We start from the raw sequence: 24,264 nt of genomic DNA, 5'->3' as shown, positions 1-24,264 counted from the left end.
TATAAGTCAACTTTGATTCCTTAAAGTAGTCTGTTTATATTTAAAAGAATACAATTCCAGCCAAGGCCCTGGTAAAATAACCAGTTTCTCCAACTGTGTCCTGTTACAAAGAAAACAGATTCTTATTGCCCTTATGCAAATAACTATATTGCCATAAGTTAAGAATACTCATGAATAGTTTTGAAATTCTGGAGAAATCAGGTAGAAGGAGATATCCTCCAAATTTTGCTCATAGATGTATACTCCACTCAATTGCCAAAAGCTGTAAATAGTAACCCCCAAAAGGTTTTCTTGGCTCTGAAAAACAAAACAGAAAGGGTCAACAATATTTCAAGCAGAAAGTCATGAAAAAACTTTTCCAATCTTTTACTATTTCAGTCTATGCAATTAATTCCTGTTCTGCTTGACATTCTTGAACACAGTAGTTTTCCAAGAGAGTCTTGGAAGTTATTTCCTCTTTATTTTAATGGCACACTTTCCAAAGTCATCAGAGATCTGCATTCAAAGGCACTTGTCAGAGTCCTATAACTGATTATACACCACTTTTTTTTTTTTTTTTTTTTTGAGACGGAGTCTTGCTGTGTCACCCAAGCTGGAGTGCAGTGGCATGATCTTGGCTCACTGCAAGTTCCACCTCCTGAGTTCACGCCATATTCCTGCCTCAACCTCCCAAGTAGCTGGGACTACAGGCGCCTGCCACCACCCCCGCCTAATTTTTTTGTATTTTTAGTAGACATGGGGTTTCACCGTGTTAGCCAGGATGGTCTCAATTTCCTGACCTTGTGATCCGCCCACCTCAGCCTCCCAAAGTGCTGGGATTATAGGCATGAGCCACAATGCCTGGCCTACACCACCTTTTAAAGAGGGTGAAAACAAGACAACAATTGTCTGTGGATGACAAAAAGACTTAGGACAGCCAAACTCAAAGACACAATTGACAAGGAAATTTGGTTACTTCTGTGGCACACAATAACCAACAAAACAATCATAATTATTCATGACAATATACACTAAGTCATGTCAGAATTATAGGAACTTCCCATAATTTTGGAATACATACCAATAACACATCTATACAAATACAGCCCAAAGAAAGCCAAACACTATTTCATACCCAACAATGCTTCTTGTATGATTTTAATATACCAAATAAGCCAAATATGTCATCTTTGGACTTTAGGCAACCCAATATCTGAAAGATCAATTAGATCAGAAAAAGACATACTTTATAATTTGATTTTGGGAAATTTGTCAAATATCAAAGGTTCAAAACACTTGATATTATAAAATAGAATCCCAGGTCACCATAAGTCATTTATTTTGCTAAAATGATAACTTAAAGATTTTAAAAAGGCAAAAACATTTACTCATTGATAGAAGGAAGACTGAGCTTTCCAAACAATCTGTCTCTTTGCTTTCCACTCTTTTTCCTGTAGTTTATTCAAAGGGGAAACGAAAATGTTTCATTATTTTCCTCATATTACAAAGAATCTTATTCAACAGAGAAAGCCAAAATTCACCTTTGCATTAGTGTACCATTGATGTCTAACCTAGTTCTTAATAAAATCTTACAGAAAAATCTATCAAATTTTGTTTGAAAAAATTACTTTAAAAATTTATTTCAAAAGTTTTTGGGAACAGGTGGTGTTTGGTTGCATGGAAAAATTTTTTAGTGGTGATTTCTGAGATTCTGGTGCACTTGTCACCTGAGAAGTGTACACTGTACCCAATGTCTGTAGTCTTTTATCCCTCCCCCACTCCTACCCTTACCCGAGTCCTCAAAGTCCATTGTATCATTCTTATGACTTTGTGTCCTCATAGCTTAGCTCTCACTTATAAGTAAGACCATGTGATGTTTGGTTTTCCATTCCTGAGTTCACTTAGAATAATGGTCTCCAACTCCATCCAGGTCACTGAAAATGCCATTATTTCACTTCTTTTTATGGCTGAGTAGTATTCCATTACATATATATCCACCATATGTATGGAATAGATATATATACACCATATATATAAAATATATATATATACCATTATATATGTATAACAATGTGTGTATATATATACATACACCAAATATATATAAAATGTGGTATATGGCTGAGTAGTATTCATGTATATATACCACATTTTCTTTATCCACTTGTTGGCTGATGGACATTTAGGCTGGTTCCATATTTTTGCAATTGTGAATTGTGCTGCTATAAACATGCGTGTGCAAGTGTCTTTTTCATATAATGACTTCTTTTACTCTTGGTAGATACCCAGTTGTGGGGTTGCTGGATCAAATGGTAGTTCCACTTTTAGTTCTTTAAGGAATTTCCACACTGTTTTCCATAGTGGTTGTACTAGATTACATTCCCACCAGCAGCACAAAAGTGTTCCCTTTTCACTACATCCATGCTAACATCTGTTATTTTTTTATTTTTAAATTATGGCCATTCTTGCCAGAGTAAGGTGGTATCTCACTGTTGTTTTGATTTACATTTTCCTGATAATTAGTGATACTGAGCATTTTTTCTTTTTCTTTTTTTTTAGACAGAGTCTCATTCTTTCTCCCAGGCTGGAGTGCAGTGGTGTGACTTCCACTCACTGCAACCTCCACCTCCTCCTGGGTTCAAACAATTCTCCTGCCTCAGCCTCCTGAGTAGCTGGGATTACAGGTGCACACCACCATGCCTGGCCAATTTCTGTATTATTAGTAGAGATGAGGTTTCACCATATTGGTCAGGCTGGTCTCAAACTCCTGACCTCAGGTGATCTGCCCGTCTCGGCCTCCCAAAGTGCTGGGATTACAGGCATGAGTCACTGCACCCAGCCTCGCATTTTTTCATATGTTTGTTGGCTATTTGTGTATCTTCTTTTGAAAATTGTCTATTCATGTCCTTTACTCACTTTTTGATGGATTATTTATTTTTTCTTGTTGATTTGTTTGAGTTCCCTGTAGATTTTGAATATTAGTCCTTTGTCAGATGCGTAGTTTGTGCATATTTTCTCTCACTCTGTGGGTTATCTGTTTACTGATTATTTCTTTTGCTGTAAGGAAACTTTTTAGTTTAATTAGGTCCAAACTATTTATCTTTGTTTTTGTTGCATTTGTTTTTGAGTTCTTGGTCATGAGCTCTTTGCCTAAGCCAATGTCTAGAAGACTTTTTCTAGTGTTATCGTCTAGAATTTTTATGGTTTCAGGTCTTAGATTTTAGTCTTTGATCCATCTTACATTGATTTTTGTGTAAGGTGAGAGATGAGAATCCAGCTTCATTCTTCTACATGTGGCTTGCCAATTACTCCAGCACCATTTGTTGAATAGGGTTCCTTTCCCTACTTTATGTTTTTGTTTACTTTGTTGAAGATCAGTTGGCTGTAAATATTTGGCTTTCTTTCTGGATTCACTATTCTCTTATATAGGTCAGTGTCTCTATTTTTATACCAGTACCATGCTGTTTTAGTTACTATAGCCTTGGAGTATTGTTTGAAGTCAGCTAATGTGATGCCTCCAGATTTGTTCTTTTTGCCTAGTCTTGCTTTGGCTATGTGGGCTCTTTTTTGGTTCCCTGTGAATTTTAGGATTGTTTTTTCTAGTTCTGGTGATGGTATTTTGATGGGAATTGCATTGAATTTGTAGATTGCTTTTGTCAGTATGGTCATTTTCATAATACTGATTCTACCCATCCCATGAGCATGGGATGTGTTTCCATTTGTTTGTGTCACCTATGACCTCTGCCAGCAGTGTTTTGTAGTTTTCCTTGTAAAGATCTTTTACCTCCTTCATTATGTATATTTTTAAGTGTTTTTTTTTTTTTTTTTTTTTTTTGCACTTGTAAAAGGGGTTGAGTTCTTGATTTGATTCTCAACTTGGTCATTGTTAGTGTATAAACAGTGTTACTGATTTGTGTACATTGATTTTGTATCATGAGATTTTGCTGAATTCATTTATCAGTTTGTATGAGTCATTAGGGTTTTCTAGGTATACAATCATATCATCAGCAAACAGTGACAGTTTGACTTCCTCTTTACTGATTTGGATGCCCTTTATTTTTTTTCTCTTGTTGGATTTCTCCAACTAGGACTTTCAGTACAATGTTGAATAGCCGGGGTGAAAGTGGGCATCTTTGTCTTGTTCCAGTTCTCATGGGGAATGCTTTCAACTTTTCCCTGTTCAGTATCATATTGGTTGTGGGTTTGTCATAGATGGCTTTAATTACCTTGAGGTATGTCCCTTTATGCTGATTTTGCTGAAGGTTTTAATCATAAAGAGATATTAGAATTTTGTCAAATGCTTTTTCTGCATCTATTGAGACGTTCATATGATTTTTGTTTTTAATTCTGTTTACGTGAAGTATCTCATTTATTGACTTGCATATGTTAAACCTTCCCTGCATGTCTGGTGTGAAACCCACTTGATCATGATATATTACCTTGTTGATATGCCACTGCATTTTGTTAGCTAGTATTTTGTTGAGGATTTTTGCAACTATGTTCACCAAGAGTATTGGTCTGTAGTTTTCTTTTTCTGTTATGTCCTTTCCTGGTTTTGGTATTAGGGTGATACTGGCTTCATGGAATGATTTAGGGAGGATTCCTTCTTTCTCTGTCTTTTGGAATAGTTTCAGTAAGATTGGTATGAATTCTTCTTTGAATGCCTGATAGAGTTCAGCTGTGAATTCATCTGTGTCCTGGACTTTTTTTTTGTTGGTAATTTTTAAGTTACTGTTTCAATCTTGTTACTTGTTATTGGTCTGTTCAGAGTTTCTATTTCTTTCTGATTTAATCTAGGAGGGTTGTATATTACCAAGAACTTATCCATCTCCTCTAGATTTTCTAGTTTGTGTGTGTAAAGGTGTTCATAGCTTTGAATGATCTTTTGTATTTCTGTGGTATCGGTTGTAATATCTCCCATTTCGTTTTTAATTGAGTTTATTTGGATCTTCTCTTTTCTTTTCTTGGTTAATCTCACTAATGGTCTATCAATTTTGTTTATCTTTTCAAATGGCCTGCTTTTGTTTCATTTATCTTTTGTATTTTTTTTGTTTCAATTTCATTTAGTTCTGCTCTGATCTTTGCTGTTTCTTTCCTTCTGTTGGGTTTGGGTTTGGTTTGTTTTTGTTTCTCTAGTTCCTTGAGGTGTGACATTAGGTTATCTATTTGTGCTCTTTCAGACTTTTTGATGTAGGCATTTAATGCTAAGAACTTTCCTCTAAGCACCACTTTTACTGTATCCCAGAAGTTTTGATAAGTTGTGTCACTATTATTGTTCACTTCAAAGAATTTTAAAATTCCCATCTTGATATTATTGTTGACTCAAAGATTATTCAGAGGCAGATTATTTAATTTCCATGTATTCGTATAGTGTTGAGGGTTCCTTTGAAGTTAATTTCAAGTTTTATTCCACTGGGGTCTGAAAGGGTACTTGATATAATTTCAATTTTCTTAAATTTATTGAGACTTGTTTTGTGGCTTATCATATAGTCTATCCTGGAGAATGTTCCATGTGCTGATGAAAGGAATGTATATTCTGCAGTTGTTGGGTAGAATGTTCTGTAAATACCCGCTAAGTCCGTTTGTTCTAGGGTGTAGCTTAAGTCCATTTGTTCTCTGTTGACTTTATGTCTTGATGACCTGTCTAGTGCTGTCAGTGGATTCTTGAAGTCCCCCACTATTATTGTGTTGTCATCTATCTCATTTCTTAGGTCTAATAACAGTTGTTTTATAAATTTGGGAGCTTCAGTGTTAGGTGCGTATATATTTAGGATTGTGATATTTTCCTGTTGGTCTGATCCTTTTATCATTACATAATGTCCTTCTTTGTCTTTTTAACTGTTGTTGCTTTAAAGTCTGTTTTGTCTGATATAAGAATAGCTACTCCTGCTCGCTTTTGGCTTCCATTTGCATGAAATAACTTTTTCCACCCCTTTACCTTCAGTTTGTGTGTCTCCTTATGCATTAGGTGAGTCTCTTGAAGACAGTAGATACTTGATTGGTGGATTTCTATCCATTCTGCCATGCTGTATCTTTTAAGTGGAGCATTTAGGTCATTTACATTCAATGTTAGTATTGAGATATGAGATATCATTTTATTCATCATGCTAGTTGTTGCCTGAATACTTTGGTTTTTTTCCATTGTGTTATTGTTTTATAGGTCCTGTGAGATTTATGCTTTAAAGAGGTTCTGTTTTGAGGTTTCGTTTCAAGATTTAGAACTCCTTTAGCATTTCTTGTAGTGCTGGCTTGGTGGTGGCAATTTCTCTCAGCATTTGTTTGTCTGAAAAAGACTTTATCTCTCCTTCCATTATGAAGTTTAGTTTTGCTGGATACAAAATTCTGGCTGGCAATTGTTTTGCTGGAGGAGGCTAAAGATAGGACCCCATCCCTTCTGGCTTGTAGGATTTCTGCTGAGAAATCTGCTGTTAATCTGATAAGTTTTCCTTTATAGTTTACCTGATGCTTTTGCCTCACAGTTCTTAAGATTGTTTTCTTTGTCTTGACTTTAGATAATCTGATGACTATGTGCTTAGGTGATGATCTTTTTGTGGTGATTTCTCAGTTGTTCTTTGAGCTTCTTGTATTTGGATGTCTACATCTCTAGTGAGACAAGGGAAGTTTTCCTTGATTATTTCCTCAAATAAATTTTCCAAACTTTTAGATTTCTCTTCTTCCTTCGGATTACCAATTATTCTTAGATTTGGCCACTTAAAATAATCCCAAATTTCTTGGAGGCTTTGTTCATTAAAAAAAACTTTTTTTCTTTGTCTTTGTCTAATTGGGTTAATTCAAAAGTCTTGTCTTCGAACTCTGAAGTTCTTTCTTTTACTTGTTCCAGTCTGTTATTGACACTTTCCAGTGCACTTTCTATTTCTCTAAGTGCATCTTTCATTTCCAGAAGTTGTAATTGTTTTTTCTTTATGATATCTGTTTCTCTGGAGAATTTTTAATCCATTATACTGTATGTTTTAAAACTTCCTTAAGTTGGTTTTCACCTTTCTCTGGCCTCTCCTTCAGTGGCTTAATGATCAACCTTCTGAATTCTTTATCTAGCAATTCAGAGGCTTCTTGGTTTGGATCCCTAGCTGGGGAGCCAATGTGGTCTTTTGGGGATGTTGTAGAACCTTTTTTTGGTCACATTACCAGAATGACTTTTCTGATTTCTTCTCATTTGGGTAAACTACTTCAGTGGAAAAATCTGGAACCCAAGGGCTGCTGTTCAGATTCGTTTGTCCACAGGGTATTCCACACCACCTTCCCCTAGGGATGGGGCTTCCTGAGAGCCAGACTGCAATGATTGTTACTGCTTTTCTGCATCTAGCCACCCAGTGGGGCTCCAGGCTCTGGGCTGGTGCTGAGGAATATCTGCAAAGAGTCCTGTGATATGATACATCTTCAGGTCTCCCCGCCATGGATACCAGCACCTGCTCCGGTGGAGGTGGCAGGGGAATGAAGCAGACTCTGTGAAAGTTGTTGGTTGTAGATATGCTGGCTTTCTTGAATGTATGCTAGCAGTGAAGTTGTCATGTGGACAGACTCAGGACCCCTGGGTAGCCAGGACGTTGCAGGCAGTAGTATTAGCTGTTGTCTTCTCCTTCCTTGGAGCAGGGTTATTCTGTCATGAGTTGCTGTAATGGCCTGAGTTGGTTGACCTCCAGTCAGGAGGTGGCACTTTTAAGAGAGCACCAGCTGCAGTTATAGTAGGGAATATAAGCTTGTCCTGAGTTGACCACAGGAAGTACTCTGGTTTCCCAGGTGATGGGTGGGGCCATAAATCTCCCAAAAGTTTATGTTTTTTTATGATTGGGCTATGGGGGCAGGTAGAGAAATACCATCAGGTGGGGCAAGGTTGTGGGGGTCTGAGCTCAGACTCTCCTTGGGCAGGGCTTGCTGTGGCCACTGTGGTGGATGGGGAGTGGTTCTCGAGCCAATGGAGTTATGTTCCCGGGGGGATTATGGCTGCCTGTATCACCAGGGAATGGGGGAAAGCTGGTAGCAATAGGCCTCACCCAGCTCCTACACAGCTGGCGAGGTCAGTCTTGCTCCTGCTATGCTCCAATAACAGCACCAAGTTTATCTCTAGGCAGCCTGCACGCAGGACTCAGACCTTGCCCCAGGCTATAAGCTTCCCTTCTGAGAAAGCAAGCATTGCGTTCAGCGCTCTTTCTTCCCTGTCTACCCATAGTGTCAGCTGTGGTTCCTGCACTCCTTTCTGTAGCAGTTCCTGTTGACCCTCCAGATTCTGCTCAAGAGAGTTTGTCCCTGTCAAAATTATTACAAAGTTCATTTGGCAGCTTTTTTCATCCTGTCACCCCTCCCAAATTCTGCTGGCTGCCTTCCCCGAGGGCGCCTGTGAGACGGAGTCAGGGATGGCTTCCCTGGGCTTGAGCTGGAGAATGGGAGTGCCTACAGGGCTCTTCCTGCCACTGCTTCTACAATTATGTTTCACATTGAATCCGTTTCAGCTCCAGGTAAGGTTAAATCTTTCTCCTGTAATCTGGATTTTCAGATTCCCCAGTGGGAATATGTGTTCAGAGGCAGGTTTTCCCCCTCTTACACTTTGAGGACTCACAGTTTTTTACATGTCTTTCAGAATTGGAAGCAGCATGCTATTTACGTCAAAGGATCCGTGAATTCTTTCGGTTTTCCTAGTATGTTCCTGCAGTGATTCTTGCAGCAAAACTCCACAGTGTGAGTCTCCACATGCTGTTTTGTCTGTTCCACAAATCTGTCTGATTTTAATCAGTTTGACCACAAGGCAAGATTCTCATAAACCGTTTATAACCCTTTACAATTTTCTGTAAATTGTAAAATTTACAGAAAATTCTGTAAACTGTAAAAAAGAGCAGATTAGTGTTTTATGATAATCTTATTTTGCTTTTATTTCAATGTTCAATTTGTGTAAAAACTAAATAATACCCATTTAACTTTAACCAATGTAAGAACAGTAAACTTTCAGAGAAGTTACAGGACAAGGAAAAAGACTTTGATTTTCTGGAGGTAGGATCTTGGAAGAAGACAAATAAATGGCAGCCAAAGGTTGGTTAGCAAAGCATTCTTCATGTATCATCTCCAGGCCAATAAGAGTCCAAAGCTGTCTTCAGTGGTTAAACTTTTTTCTCTGTAGTAGAAGTGGTGGGTGGCCAGGATATCTTTTGCCTTTGGAAATCTATGTTTTGATTTTAGGCAAATAGAGGGAGAGCAGAAAGCTTTCCTGGGTCTGCTTCTTCCTAACTGCCTTCAGCTCAGCAATCCTTCATACTTCGGGGCAGCATGTGCTGGTCTGCCTCAGTGTGGGGTCAGACCGCCTAGGTCCAAGTCACCATTGCACCTCTTGCTAGCTCTGTGTCCCTGGGAAAATAACTTGACCTCTCTGTGGATTTCATTTTCTCCCTTGTAAACTGGGATTCATAATCCTGAATCTTCTCTGGAGAGTAGTTTTAGAGATTCAATGAGGTGACACAGAAAGTCTGGGCACACTGCTTGGTATGGAGTAAATACACAGTAGATTAGTTATTCCCATTAATCAGGCAAATTCCTCATTGCTTCTTCCTGCCTGGCTTTTGCTCATGATTTCTTAGACCTGAAGCTTCCCCTTCAGACTCTTGGTGGAGAGACGGCACGCCTCTCCCTGCTAAGCAGCTGTTCAGGTTCCAGTGGCAGATGGCCAGCGTCGTCATGTCATTAGCATCTGACAGCCTTTGTGAACAGCAACAGCCTAGGCCTGCCTTGACCAGTAAGGCCCAAAGCATCAAACCCAGGGCTCCATGGTGGCTCCTGCATGATGGACGGGTCCTGCTGGGGAGGGAGAGGGCTCCCGGTGGCAGGGCCAAGTCGAATTTCTGAGAGTCTTGTTCTCTATGCTGCCAACCTTCCTTCTGGAGGCCTCCCAGCCTTGAGCCTGTCTCATCTTTACCTGTCAAGAGAAATTGATTCAACAAACATATCTGAGCACTTACCACATGCCCAGCCCTATGCTCAGCGCCAAAGACACAAAACCAAAACAATAGTCTGTCTTTGAGTTGCTCACAATCTAGTGAGCCTAGACAGCAAGATGGTGAAGATAGTCAGTGATACAAATTTCGTGGAATTATCATAGAAGGAATGGGCACTCCTGCCACATTTAGGGCTGACCCTACTTCCAGCACTGTTCTTGGGAGATCTTAGGTCATTGAGTCCTCACCACGTGGCTCTGATGTAGGTACCAATATCCTCACTTTATGGATGGGGAAGCTGCAACGTGGGGGCATTAATGGCCTGATCAAGGTCACCCAGCCTGAATGATTGTAGTGGGAGTTGAAATTTATGCAGTACGCCTAGATGTGCAAAACCAACACACCTCTATTATTTCTGTTTGAGCTCATCTGGATCTGGGTGAGATTCTTGCTGATGGGACAAACTTAAATGTGTCCTTTAAATGTACTTCTTTCAGCCCTTCACAGTTTAAAACAGTCAATTTGAAGGGCACTCCCTACCTAGCCTCTTTCCTCTCTCTTTCTCTTCCTTCCAAAGGTGCATCTGAGTTTAAGGAAGAACTTACGGCCGGGCGCGGTGGCTCAAGCCTGTAATCCCAGCACTTTGGGAGGCCGAGACGGGTGGATCACGAGGTCAGGAGATCGAGTCTATCCTGGCTAACACGGTGAAACCCCGTCTCTACTAAAAAATACAAAAAACTAGCCGGGCGTGGTGGCGGGCGCCTGTAGTCCCAGCTACTCGGGAGGCTGAGGCAGGAGAATGGCGTGAACCCGGGAGGCGGAGCTTGCAGTGAGCTGAGATCCGGCCACTGCACTCCAGCCCGGGCGGCAGAGCGAGACTCCATCTCAAAAAAAAAAAAAAAAAAAAGAACTTACACTTCCTCCAGACATGTTTTTCTCTGTTGGCTCCAGCTGACCCCGGTATTGAAGTGATGGCCTGTGGTCTCTGCTCTTACATGGTGGCCTCACCTGATTTTTTTTATGTGTTGTTGTTGTTGTTTTGAGACAGAGCCTGCTCTGTCACCCAGGTTGTTATGCAGTGGTACAATCATTGCTGACTGCAGCCTTGAATTTCAGGACTCAAGTAATTCCCTTGCCTCAGCCTCCTAAGTAGCTGGGACTGTAGGTGCATGCCACCACATCTGGCTACTTTCTTAATATTTTTTGTAGAGACAAGGTCTTGATATGCTGCTCAGGCTGTTCTTGAACTCCTGGACTCAAGCAATCTTCCTGCCTTGGCCTACCAAAGTGCTGGGATGACAGGTGTGAGTCATTGCACCTGGCCCCCACGTGACTCTTTTGGTAGCTGTACAGGCCCTGGGCACTGATATATCTGAAGCTGATCTATAATAATTTGGGGTCTGGTGTCTCAGCACAGAGTCTGGGGCTTTTTTTTTTTTTTTTAATTATACTTTAAGTTCTAGGGTACATGTGCATAACGTGCAGGTTTGTTACATATGTATACTTGTGCCATGTTGGTGTGCTGCACCCATCAACTCGTCAGCACCCATCAATTCATCATTTACATCAGGTATAACTCCCAATGCAATCCCTCCCCCCTCCCCCCTCCCCATGATAGGCCCCAGTGTGTGATGTTCCCCTTCCCGAGTCCAAGTGATCTCAATGTTCAGTTCCCACCTATGAGTGAGAACATGTGGTGTTTGGTTTTCTGTTCTTGCGATAGTTTGCTGAGAATGATGGTTTCCAGCTGCATCCATGTCCCTACAAAGGACACGAACTCATCCTTTTTTATGGCTGGATAGTATTCCATGGTGTATATGCGCCACATTTTCTTAATCCAGTCTGTCACAGATGGACATTTGGGTTGATTCCAAGTCTTTGCTATTGTGAATAGTGCTGCAATAAACATACGTGTGCATGTGTCTTTATAGCAGCATGATTTATAATCCTTTTATAACTCATCTCTCTACCCTACCCCAGCTCTGGGGAGCTGCTGGTCTTCCCAGCCTCAGCCTGGACCTCCATCTGACCCTAGTGGTAGGGACTGCCTTGCTCCTGGTCAGCTCACCCTTATTCACGAGCCCCATGGCAGGCTCCCCAGCTCTCTGTGAGGCTCCCCCAAAAGTCAGTAGGACTGTCTGGACCCCAGACTGTCTAGGTCAAGTCAGCTTGTAAGGGGAGTTTAAAAAACCCTTTTTGTCTCCAAAAGTCTGAATTGTTTGATTGTTGTCTCATGACAGGCTCCAGAAAGTCAGCCTTGACTTTCTGATTCAAAGCAGATCGAGGACTTTTCTGTTCTAGGCAGTACCTGCTCATTCTTTTTACTTGAGTGAAATCCCTGACGGCTGAGCTTCTTCAGTGGTATAAAGCAAAGTGGTGAGTGATAAGGGAGAGAAACATCAGGAGACACATCAAAGACACAGCTACCCCATGGCATGCAGCAGAAGCTGCTGTGCCGTTTGTGTGCATGTGCTGTTCACCATGCCGTAGCCTTCACAGTGTGTGTGACTGTTCTGGGAACACAGAGGAGAAGTGGGGTGAAGAGCAGGGAGACACCAGGAAAAGGGAACTTCTAACTCTGACTTTTTCATTTCTTTTTTTTATTTTTATTTTTTTGAGACGGAGTCTTGCTCTTTCGCCCGGGCTGGAGTGCAGTGGCCGGATCTCAGCTCACTGCAAGCTCCGCCTCCCGGGTTTACGCCATTCTCCTGCCTCAGCCTCCGGAGTAGCTGGGACTACAGGCGCCCGCCACCTCGCCCGGCTAGTTTTTTGTATTTTTAGTAGAGACGGGGTTTCACCGTGTTAGCCAGGATGGCGTCATTTCTTGAGACAGGCTCTTGCTCTGTCACTCAGACTGCAGTGCAGCCATGCCGTCATAACTCACTGTAACCTCAAACTCCCCGCACAGCGATAATCCCACCTCACCCTCCTCAGTAGCTGAGAAAGGTGTGTGCCACCATGCCCAGCTAATTAATTTTTTTTAATTTTATTTTTAATTTTTTTTAGACAGGGGGTCTCATTGTGCTGCCTGGATTGATCTTAAACTCCTAGCCTCAAGCAATCTTTCCACTTCAGCCTCCCAAAACGCTGGGATTACAGGAGGTTTGAGCACCACACCCCGCCCTAGCTTGGTCTTACAGGTAAGGAGTTAAGCCAATTAATGATGAGAGGGATAGTGTTGGGAGTAAAAGAGGCAGCATGAGAAATGGAAATATGAGAGTACAGGACAATTTGTGGAATGGCATCTGTTCGTTCATTTATTGAAGTGTTTTATCAGAAGGCCATCATTGCTAGGCCTGGGGATGTATTATCCCAGTCATCTCAGCTTTAAACCTAATGAGTTTCCCCCTTTCGCTCCAGAGGGCCACTGGGCAACTCTGTGGATGGTGGTACAGTCATTGTTATGAGGGCCACAGGAGTGGAGAGGGCATGGGGGAAATGATTAGTTTCATTGTGGGCAAGCTGAATTTGTGATGCTGATGGGCAACAAGACAGACATGCCTAGCACATTTCTGATGAAACTGGTCTGGATCTGTGTCTCAGTTGTTTATTTCTGGGTAACAAACCACCTCACAACTCAGTGGTCTAAAGCAAACAATGTTTTATTATCTCTTGTGATTCTGACTGAGCTCAGCTGTGTGGTTCTTCTGTTCCATGTGAGGCCAGTGGCTTGCTTGGGCTGAAGAGGTCCAAGATGATTCATCCACATGCAGCCTAGGAGGGAATGGCTGGAGCTCCACTGGGCCTTTTCTCTCTCTCTCTCTCTCTCTCTCTCTCTGTCTCCCCCTCCACACACACTGCCTCTCTCCCTCCAGTCTTGGGACTTCTCTCCATGTGGTAACTTTTCATGTGACTTTTCACATGGTAGTTAAAAGTTCCTAAAGGCATGTGATCCAAAAAACGAGAAGCAGATGCTGCCAAGCCTCTTAAGTCTGGGCCTGGAATTGGCATAGTAAGATTTCTACCACATTCTCTTGGTTGATGTGAGTCACAGGCTAGCAGAGATTCAGTGTGGGAGAGGACTCTCCAAGACATGAATATCAGAAAATGTGGTTCCCTGGAGGTCATCTTTGTAGGGTAGCTATATGTAGCTAAACTTGAAAATAGTACTACTCATTCTTTTTTTTATTTTTATTTATTTATTATTTTTTTGAGACGGAGTCTTGCTCCGTCACCAGGTTGGAGTGTAGTGGTACAATCTCGACTCACTGCAACCTCCGCCTCCAGGGTTCAAGTGATTCTCCTGCCTCAGCCTCCCAAGAAACTGGCACTACAGGCACTCACCACCACACCCAGCTATTTTTTGTATTTTTAGTAGAGACGGGATTTCACCATGTTGGCCAGGATGATGTCGATCTCTTGACCTCGTGATCCACTGGCCTTGGCCCTCCCAAAGTGCTGGGATTACGGGCGTGAGTCACTGCACCTGGCCTCCTCATTCTTTGAATCCATCACCAACTATTTCAGAGCTGGTGTCTGGGATAAGCCTGTTAGTAAAGTTGCTTTGATTAGTTTAAGTATTCCCTGAACAGGCTCCTCATCTCTGTCTAGTCCATAGGCAACTCAAGTGAATTCCTGATGGTATAATCACAAACAGATCTTTAACTTGGAACCAAAGCAAGGGAGTGTATTAGTCTGTCCCTGCACTGCTATAAAGAAATACCCGAAATTGGATAATTTATAAAGAAAAGAGGTTTAATTGCCTCACGGTTCTACAGGCTGCATAGGAAGCATGGCTGGAGAGGCCTCAGGAAACTTACAATCATGGTGGAAGGCAAAGGTGAAGTAGGCACATCTTCCATGGCTGGAGGAGGAAGAGAGAAAAGGGGGGAGGTGCTATACAATTTTAAACAACCAGATCTTGTGAGAACTTACTTGCTATTACAAGACCAGCAAGGGGGAAATCTACCTCCATGAGCCAATCACCTCCCATCAGGCCCCTCCTCCAACACTGGGGATTATAATTCAACATGAGATTTGGGTGGGGAGATAAATCCAAATCATATCAGCAAGTGAATATTCTCAATCTGCAAATGCATTCATTATGCTGTGATGAGGAGAGTAGACTGGGACCCTGTCAGGTCCTCAGAACCTTGGAGAGGGGCTGTCCCATTCAGCTCTACGTAGCTGATGGCTGAATAGTTAATTTTGGAGGGGAAAGAAGAACTCTTTCATGTTCAGTTACTGTCTGTTGTTGGAATTCTATCACATACTTCAGTTTTGGGCTTTGTGGGTTTTTAGGGTCATCTGCAGATATGTATTGAAGTATTTAATAGCATAGGCAGAAAGTAACACAGTCTTTATATTATTAAATACATAATATTATGTGTCTTTGAGAGTTTTTAAAAATGAGAATTTTTCTGTGTATTTCCCATGGTAAAGATAAAATGAAATAAAAACTCTCAGCATACTGCAATTATTGCTCAAAAAATAGATAAATATGTACTGCGTGGGAGTTCTTGTCTTCTCTTGCATGTTTTTTAACTTCAGGTTTGGTCCCTGAATCACATTTTCTTGGTATAAGGAGGACCCATCAGCCAATTTAAGAATGGTGCAATTTCTCTAAATTGGCAATATCTCTAGATATAACAAATACCACACAAACAGTCTTTGAATTTCATGAGCACTCAGAATCGATGCTGACCATTTTTGTGCTATACTGCCCCATATTTTTTTCATCTATAAAATATGAGTCAAAATTTATCTTCAAATAATAGTTGGAATAAATGAGCAAGTGAAAAGCACTTTGAACATATATAGCACAAAACAACTGCACCACTGGTTATTATTACTATTCCTCAAAATATGTAGTGTTTCTAGTCCTATTGTCTATACTTGTTTCACCTTTCTAAGAGGTGTTGGGAAATTTATTCTTAACACTGAGATTATTAAGGCATAGCTATTATTCCCCTATCTTGTGGCAATAAAGTATGTATTATTTCAGCTATAGCTACCTTATAAAAATGTTCAATTACTTATGTCTTAGCCCGAGTGAACATACATTATTATGCTACATTCTTTACTATTTGTAAAATAGTTGTCAGCTACAAATGCATTATCCTGCACATTCAAGTTAGTGATGGAAAAATGCTGCTGTCACAGAAAATTGGATTGTGAAAATAGATAAATGCTTAGGTGCTTATCTTTAAAATAGGAAGCATTCATCTTGTGATAGTATTGGCTTCCAGTAGCTTTATCTCCATTACATAAGTGCCAGGCAGACAATTACTATCCTGGAAAAGTGTGAGTACTTGTTATTTCATCAGCAGATACACAGTCTTCCCACCAGATGCCATATATGGTCTGAAGTCCTGGACTCCAATCCAACTTCTTCATTTAAACAATTTTTAATTTGTATATTTTTAAATATAAACAATGATCCAAAATTCAGACACTTCAAAAAGGCATATAATGAAATGTCGCCCTTCCCTCCTCTCCTCCAGCCACACAGGGCTGCACCTTGAAGGCAAATGATATTAATGGTTTCTTGTGTATATCCAAGAGATTTTATGCATATCTAGACATAGATCTGTATATCTATCTTCCTTATTGCCCCCTGTTATGAACTGAATTTGTATTCCCCAAATTCTTATGCTGAAGCTTTAATCCCCAGTATGTCCTGCATTTGGAGATAGGGCATTTAAGAGATAATTAAGGTAAAGTGAAGTCATGTGGGCGGGCCCTATGCCAATATGATGTCCTTATAAGAGGAGAAGACTAAGACAAACACATGCAGAGGGAAACCACGTGAAGATACAAGGAGAAGATGGCCATCTGCAAGTCAAGACAAGAGCCTCCAGGAAAAACCAAACTTGCTGACACCTTGATCTTGGATTTCTGGCTTTCAGAATTGAGAGAAACTTTATGTTGTTTAAGCCACGCAGTCTGTGGCATTTGTTGTGGCAGCCCTAGCAGACCAATATGCCTCTGCTATTCTTTTTAGATTTTTACAAATTAGTAGCATACAACACCCACTTTGCTGGACCCCTCTTTTTCACTTACTATATTTTTCACGAAGTACATAAAAGCTTCCCTCTTCATTTATTGTTATGGATATAGGAATTAATTTTATTGTATGGTTGTAGCGTAACTATCTGACCACTCTCCTATTGATGAACATTTAGAATATTTCCAATATTTTACTACTAGAAATAATACTGTCATAAATAATTTGTATATAAATAATTTTACACATGAGCAAGTATATCCATAGAATCAGTTTCTAAAACTAACACGACTGCATATAAAGACATTTGTAGTAATATTTGGGGTTTAAAATTTTTTAAATTTTTTTTTTATTTTTTGAGATGGAATCCCACACTGTTGCCCAGGCTGCAGTGCAGTGCTGTGATCTCAGCTCATGGTAACCTCTGCCTCCCACGTTCAAGTGATTCTCCTGCCTCAGCCTCCCGCATAGCTGGGATTACAGGCACCAGCCACCATGCCTGGCTAATTCTTTTGGCATTTTTAGTAGAGATGAGATTTCACCATGTTAGACAGGTTGGTCTTGAACTCCTGACCTCTAGTGATCCACCCACCTCAGCCTCCCAAAGTGCTGGGATTGCAGGCATGAGCCACTGCATCCGGCTTGCAGTAATATTTTGATAGCTATTGCCAAATTGCCCTTCCTGGAGGACATACAGACTTATACTTCCTCCAGAAAGAATGAGAGTGCTTACTTCCTACTTCTTCCACACACAGTTTGTCATTGAACTTTTTGATTTTTACTAATCTGGTAAAAATTTTACATCTCAGGAAGTATCATTTTGCAATTTTTCATAGTGGTGATGTTGAACATCTTTTCATAAACTTAAAAGACATTTATATTTCATTTTTTGGTTAAGCTTCTTTTTCCACTGGGGTTTTCATCTTTTTTGTATTGTAGATGTTCTTTTTTTTTTTTTCTTTTTATTTTGAAACAGGGTCTCACTCTGTCACCAAGCCTCAAGTGCAGTGGGGAATCACAGCTCACTCCAGCCTTGACCTCCCCAGCTCAAGCAATCCTCCCACCTCAGCCTCCTGAGTAGCTGGAACTACAGGTGCACACCATCATGCCTGGCCAATTTTAAAACAATTCTTTGTAGGCATGAGGTCTCACAATGTTGCCCACATTAGTCTTGAACTCCTAGGCTCAAGTGATCCTCCTGCCTTGGCCTCCGAAAGTACTGATGTTCTTTATTTGTTAGAAAAATTAGTCATTTTCAGTGATATGAGTTGCAAACATTTCCCCCAGTTTGCATTGGTCTCTTTGCATTACTTCTGAGGAGGCTGTGTAGAAAATTTTGAGTTTAATATTATCAGCTTTATCAGTCCTTTTTAAAAGAGTGCAATGGCTTCTGACAATAAGCATCCAGAGTGAGGATAAACTTCCTGGGGACCTAGGGACCCCCGGACTTGCAGCTGATGCCTGAAATGAGGCTCACATCAGACATCAGCTGCAAGTCTAGTCCAGGGGTCCCCAGGCCACCTTCACTCTTAACCAACTGGTTACAAGTTCAGGGTTCCCACAATCCTCTCAAGTTTCATAATTCACTAGAAAGACAAATAGAGCTTAGGAAAGAGCTATACGATTTTAAAAATTACAGTTTTATTATCATAAAAAGATTATGAATAAGAATCAATCAAAAGAAGAGACAGATAGGGAGAGGTCTGGGAGGGTCCTAGATGGGAAGCTTCTGGTGTCCTCTCCCTGCAGAGTTGGGATGCATCATCCTCTGAGCACATTGGTGTGTACAATATGCAGAGTACTGTCAATCAGGATACATGTTGAGCCTCAAGTTCAGAGTTTTTGTTGGGTTTCATTACGTGCGCATGATTAATTGAAACACTAGTCACTTTCTGAACTCAGTCTCCAGTTGCCCCTCTCCCCTCCCTGGAGGTCAGGCTGATATCACTTGGCTCAAATTCCAACCCTCTAATCACATAATTGGTCTTTCTGTCAGTGGCCAGCCCCTGTCTCGAGTCATCTCTTAGAAACTGTCTAAGAGCCTCCTATGAGTCACCTTATTAGAATAAGCTATCAGGGCATACCATGAATAACAAAGACATTCCTATCACCCAGGAAATTCCAAGAAGTTAGATATTAACTCTCAGGAACCAGGAACCAGGGACAAAGCCCTTTATTGTTTTTTCTTTAAACTTCTTTATTCTTTATTACACAGGATACAGACTCTGGATTTGGTATCATACATAGAAAGCTCTTCCTTGTCTAAGATTATTACAAAAACAAATTACCCCATGATTTCCTCTAGTACCTGAATGATTCCATTTTTTTCCAATACAAAAGTGTAATTACAGATTCAAATATTTTTCTTTTTTTCTTTTTCTTTCCTTTTTTCTCTTTTTTTCAAGACAGGGTTTAGCTCTGTTACACAGGATGGAATATAGTGGTGTTATCACAGTTCACTGTAGCATCGAGCTCCTGGGCTCAAGCAATCCTCCCATCTCTGCCTCCTGAGTAGCTGGAACTATAGGCATCTGCCACCATGCCTGGCAAATTTTTAATTTTTTTTGTAGAGATGGGGTCTCCCTATATTGCCCAGGTTGCAAATTGTTTTCTTGAATATTGTCCCCTAACCATTTGTTGAATAAACTATTTTTCTTCTACTGATTGAAATGCTAACCTTATCCTATAGTAAATGTCTGTGTGTATATGGATCTATTTCTCAACTTTATAATGTGTTCAATTGCATTTTTAAATGTGTATACCATATTAATTATTATAATTTTATAATTTATTATTTCAAATTAATATTAATAGTTAATTTCTTAAACTTCTAGAAAACATATTTTTGGAAGTAGATTTAAAATCAAATACCAATTAGAGGTGGTAAGACACAAATGTAGCTGTCAGAGGAGTAGACAGCATCCTATTGATCTGGTTTGTCAGCTGCTTAGCAGCTTAGCATAGGAATTGTTCCAATGAATTCACTTACTTTATTGCCAGAATTGAAGAAAACTTACAAAACTGTGCTCCATTTATTTGTGTTTTATAAGCAGTTATTCAGAATCAAATGGAAAATTTTCACTGCATTGGAAATAGTCTGGCCAGCTCCTCAAATTCCATGGGAGCAGTTTAGGTGTTTGGTCTTCTCAACGGTCAGCTGTTGGATGAGTTGGGCACGTGTTTTCCTCAATGACCTCCTGTACATCTTGACCTGGAGCCAAGTTACTCACTTTCTCCCAGCAGAATTAACTGGGCCTCACTCTGTTCTTGACCAAGATGAGTTCAAGTCAGCCAGTGCAACCAGATCCAGTGTAGACAGAATCTGGTTCTTTGATCATCAACGCTGGAAGGAATTATCATCTTCATACTAGTCTTTTCCTTCAGACTGGGCAAAGAACATTTGTGGAATAGACCACATATTTGTGGCTCTCACTGGTAAAAATGTGGCTTTGTAAGCTTGCCTGAAAACAGCATGAATGTCTGATCCTGGCTCAGCTGCACTGCCTAACTTGGGTAGATTTAGAAGTTACGCATCAGCAAAAAATGTCCCTGTCTGACAGCTTTGAAGAGAGTAGTGGTTCTCCCAGCACAGATTTTGAGATCCAAGAATAGACAGACTGCCTCCTCAAGTGGGTCCCTGACCCTCGAGTAGCCTAACTGGGAGACACCTCCCAGTAGGGGCTGACTAACACCTCATACAGCCAGGTGCCCCTCTGAGACGAAGCTTCCAGAGGAACGATCAGGCAGCAACATCTACTGTTCTGCAACATTTGCTGTTCTGCAGCCTCCGCTGGTGATACCCAGGCAAACAGGGTCTAGAATGGACCTCCAGCAAATTTCAACAGACCAGCAGCTGAGGGCCCTGACTGTTAAAAGGAAAACTAACAAACAGAAAGGACATCCACATCAAAACCCCTTCTGTATGTCACCATCATCAAAGACCAAAGGTAGATAAAATCACAAAGATGGGGAGAAACCAGAGCAGAAAAGATGAAAATTCTAAAAATCAGAACACCTCTTCTCCTCCAAAGGAACGCAGCTCCTCGCCAGCAATGGAACAAAGCTGGATGGAGAATGACTTTGACAAGTTGAGAGAAGAAATCTTCAGATGATCAGTAATAACAAACTTCTCCGAGCTAAAGGAGGATGTTCGAACCCATCGCAAAGAAGTTAAAAACCTTGAAAAAAGATTAGATGAATGGCTAACTAGAATAACCAGTGTAGAGAAGTCCTTAAATGACCTGATGGAACTGAAAACCGTGGCACAAGAACTACGTGACGCATGTACAAGCTTCAGTAGCCAGTTTGATCAAGTGGAAGAAAGGGTATCAGTAATTGAAGAGCAAATGAATGAAATGAAGCGAGAAGAGAAGTTTAGAGAAAAAAGAGTAAAAAGACATGAACAAAGCCTCCAAGAAATATGGGACTATGTGAAAAGACCAAATCTATATCTGATTGGTGTACCTGAAAGTGACGAGGAGAATGGAACCAAGTTGGAAAACACTCTTCACGATATTGTCCAGGAGAACTTCCTGGAGCAAGGCAGGCCAACATTCAAATTCAGGAAATACAGAGAACGCCACAAAGATACTCCTCGAGAAGAGCAACTGCAAGAAACATAATTGTCAGATTCACCAAGGTTGAAATGAAGGAAAAAATCTTAAGGGCAGCCAGAGAGAAAGGTCGGGTTACCCACAAAGGGAGGCCCTTCAGAATAACAGTGGATCTCTCAGCAGAAACTCTCCAAGCCAGAAGAGAGTGGGGGCCAATATTCAACATTCTCAAAGAAAAGAATTTTCAACCCAGAATTTCATATTCCAGCCAAATTAAGCTTCATAAGTGAAGGAGAAACAAAATGCTTCACAGAAAAACAAATGCTTAGAGATTTTGTCACCACCAGGCCTGCCTTACAAGAGCTCCTGAAGGAAGCACTAAACATGGAAAGGAACAACTGGTATCAGCCATTGCAAAAACATGCCAAAGTGTAAAGACCATCAATGCTAGAAAGAAACTGCATCAACTAACGAGCAAAATAACCAGCTAACATCATAATGACAGGATCAAATTCACACATAACAATATTAACCTTAAATGTTCATGGGCTAAATGCTGCAATTAAAAGACACAGAGTGGCAAATTGGATAAAGAGTCAAGACCCATCAGTGTGCTGTATTCAGGAGACCCATCTCATGTGCAGAGACACACATAGGCTCAAAATAAAGGGATGGAGGAAGATCTGCCAAGCAAAGGGAAAACAAAAAAAAGCAGGGGTTGCAATCCTAGTCTCTGATAAAACAGACTTTAAATCAACAAAGATCAAAGAGACAAAGCCATTACATAATGGTAAAAGGATCAATTCAACAAAAAGAACTAACTATCCTAAATATATATGCACCCAATACAGGAGCACCCAGATTCATAAAGCAAGTCTTTAGAGACCTACAAAGAGACTTAGACTCCCATACAATAATAATGGGAGACTTTAACACCCCAGTGTCAACATTAGACAGATCAACGAGACAGAAAGTTAACGAGGATATCCAGGAATTGAACTCAACTCTGCACCAAGCAGACCTAATAGACATCTACAGAACTCGCCACCCCAAATCAACAGAATATACATTCTTCTCAGCACCACATCACACTTATTCCAAAATTGACCATGTAGTGGGAAGCAAAGCACTCCTAAGCTAAGCAAATGTAAAAGAACAGAAATGATAACAAACTGTCTCTCAGACCACAGTGCAATCAAACTAGAACTCAGGATTAAGAAACTCACTCAATTTGGCAGACCAAATTGACCTATTCTTCGGACCTCAGTTGCACACTTGAGTCAAGTTAATGTCCACCTTGGGCATCCTCTTTTCAGAGGAAGAAAGAGTAGCTCCACTTCTGCCTGTCCTTCCGCTAGGGTAAAGGGAAGGAGAGGGAAGAACAGCAGCACAAGTGGCTGACAGAGGCAGGGAAAGAACAGCAGAGAGGAAAGAGAGAGAAAGAGAGGGGAAAGAGAAAGAGAGAGCAGAGAGCAGAGAGAGAGAGAGACAGAGAGGCAGAGAGAGAGAGAGAGGAAGAGAGAGAGACAAAGAGGGAGTCAAAGAGAGAGAAAGAGAGAGACAGAAAGTCAAAGAGAGAAAGAGAGATAGAAGTAGTAAAGAGAAAACAGTGTAACCTATTCCTTTAAAGGCCAGGGTAAATTTGAAACGTATAATTGATAATTGAAGGTCTTCTGCGTGACCCTATAACACTCCAATACCACCTTGTTGTCAGTATAAACAAGGTTGTAGCCGAAAAGCACTGAGGCCTTCCTATCAAAAATCCTTAACCCCGTAACCTGCAGATGGCCCAAATGCATCTAATCTGCAGCGGCAACTGCTTTGCTAGCAGAAGAAAGTAGAAAAATAGCTTTTAGAGGAAACCTCATCGTGAGTACACCTCACAAGTTCGGAACTATCCTAAGTCAAAAAAAAAAAAAAAAAAGCAAACATGTAGCTTACTAACTCAAAAATCTTACAGTGTGGTTCGATTACCTACTCCACCCTGGCTCATTCTGATTACCTGCTACCTGCCCTGCTCTGACTCATTCTTCACCCTGCATAACCATTTTTTTTTCCCTCCAAAGCACTCACCCCGTCACTCTCTTTAGCCAATTGGAATTAGTTTAGCCTGTGTGGTCTAAACCTAGCCAATAGGGGAATGATACAGCAGCAGAGGCCACGTGCGTCAGGGATGAGGGCTTCTTCCCCTCCCCTGTCCAAGTGTGCACTCGCCACTGCTCCATCTGTAAGGTGCACCCTTATATAGAAGCACCTTGCCTTGCTGAGAATTAAAAGAAAATTTTATATTTGAGTGCTATTTATTTTACAGCACTGAAACTTTATATATAACATGAATCTTATTTGTATATGCATATATTTATTTTTATCAGACATTCATTCACTGCCAAACACCTACTATAAGTCAGGCAGCATGTGTTGGAGACAGAGGGGTAGTAAGACAGATGGGAATTCAGGCTTCCCAAACCTTGGATCAATTTGGGTAAATTAATGGGGACTAGGCATTTAGAAAACAACCCCTATTGTATGTTATAGGAAGAACTGGGTTGGTAGTGTTATCAATAAAGTTTCGGTGCCACAGAAGAAATTGCGCTCAAATATAAAATCTTCTTTTTAATTCTCAGCAAGGCAAGGTACTTCTATAGATGGGTGCACCTTACAGATGGAGCAATGGTGAGTGCACAATTAGACAAGGGAGGGAAAGGAGTTCTCATCTCTGATGTACATGGTCCTTGCTGCTGTGTCGTTCCCCTATTGGCTAGGGTTAGACTGCACAGGCTAAACTAATTCCAACTGGCTAATTTAAAGAGAGCGACGGGCTGAGTGCTTTGGTGGGAAACTATGGTTA

Source organism: Trachypithecus francoisi, unplaced genomic scaffold (assembly GCF_009764315.1).
Source record: "Trachypithecus francoisi isolate TF-2019V2 unplaced genomic scaffold, Tfra_2.0 Lachesis_group19, whole genome shotgun sequence".
Taxonomy (NCBI): Eukaryota; Metazoa; Chordata; class Mammalia; order Primates; family Cercopithecidae; genus Trachypithecus; species Trachypithecus francoisi.
This window is presented reverse-complemented; position numbering follows the sequence as displayed.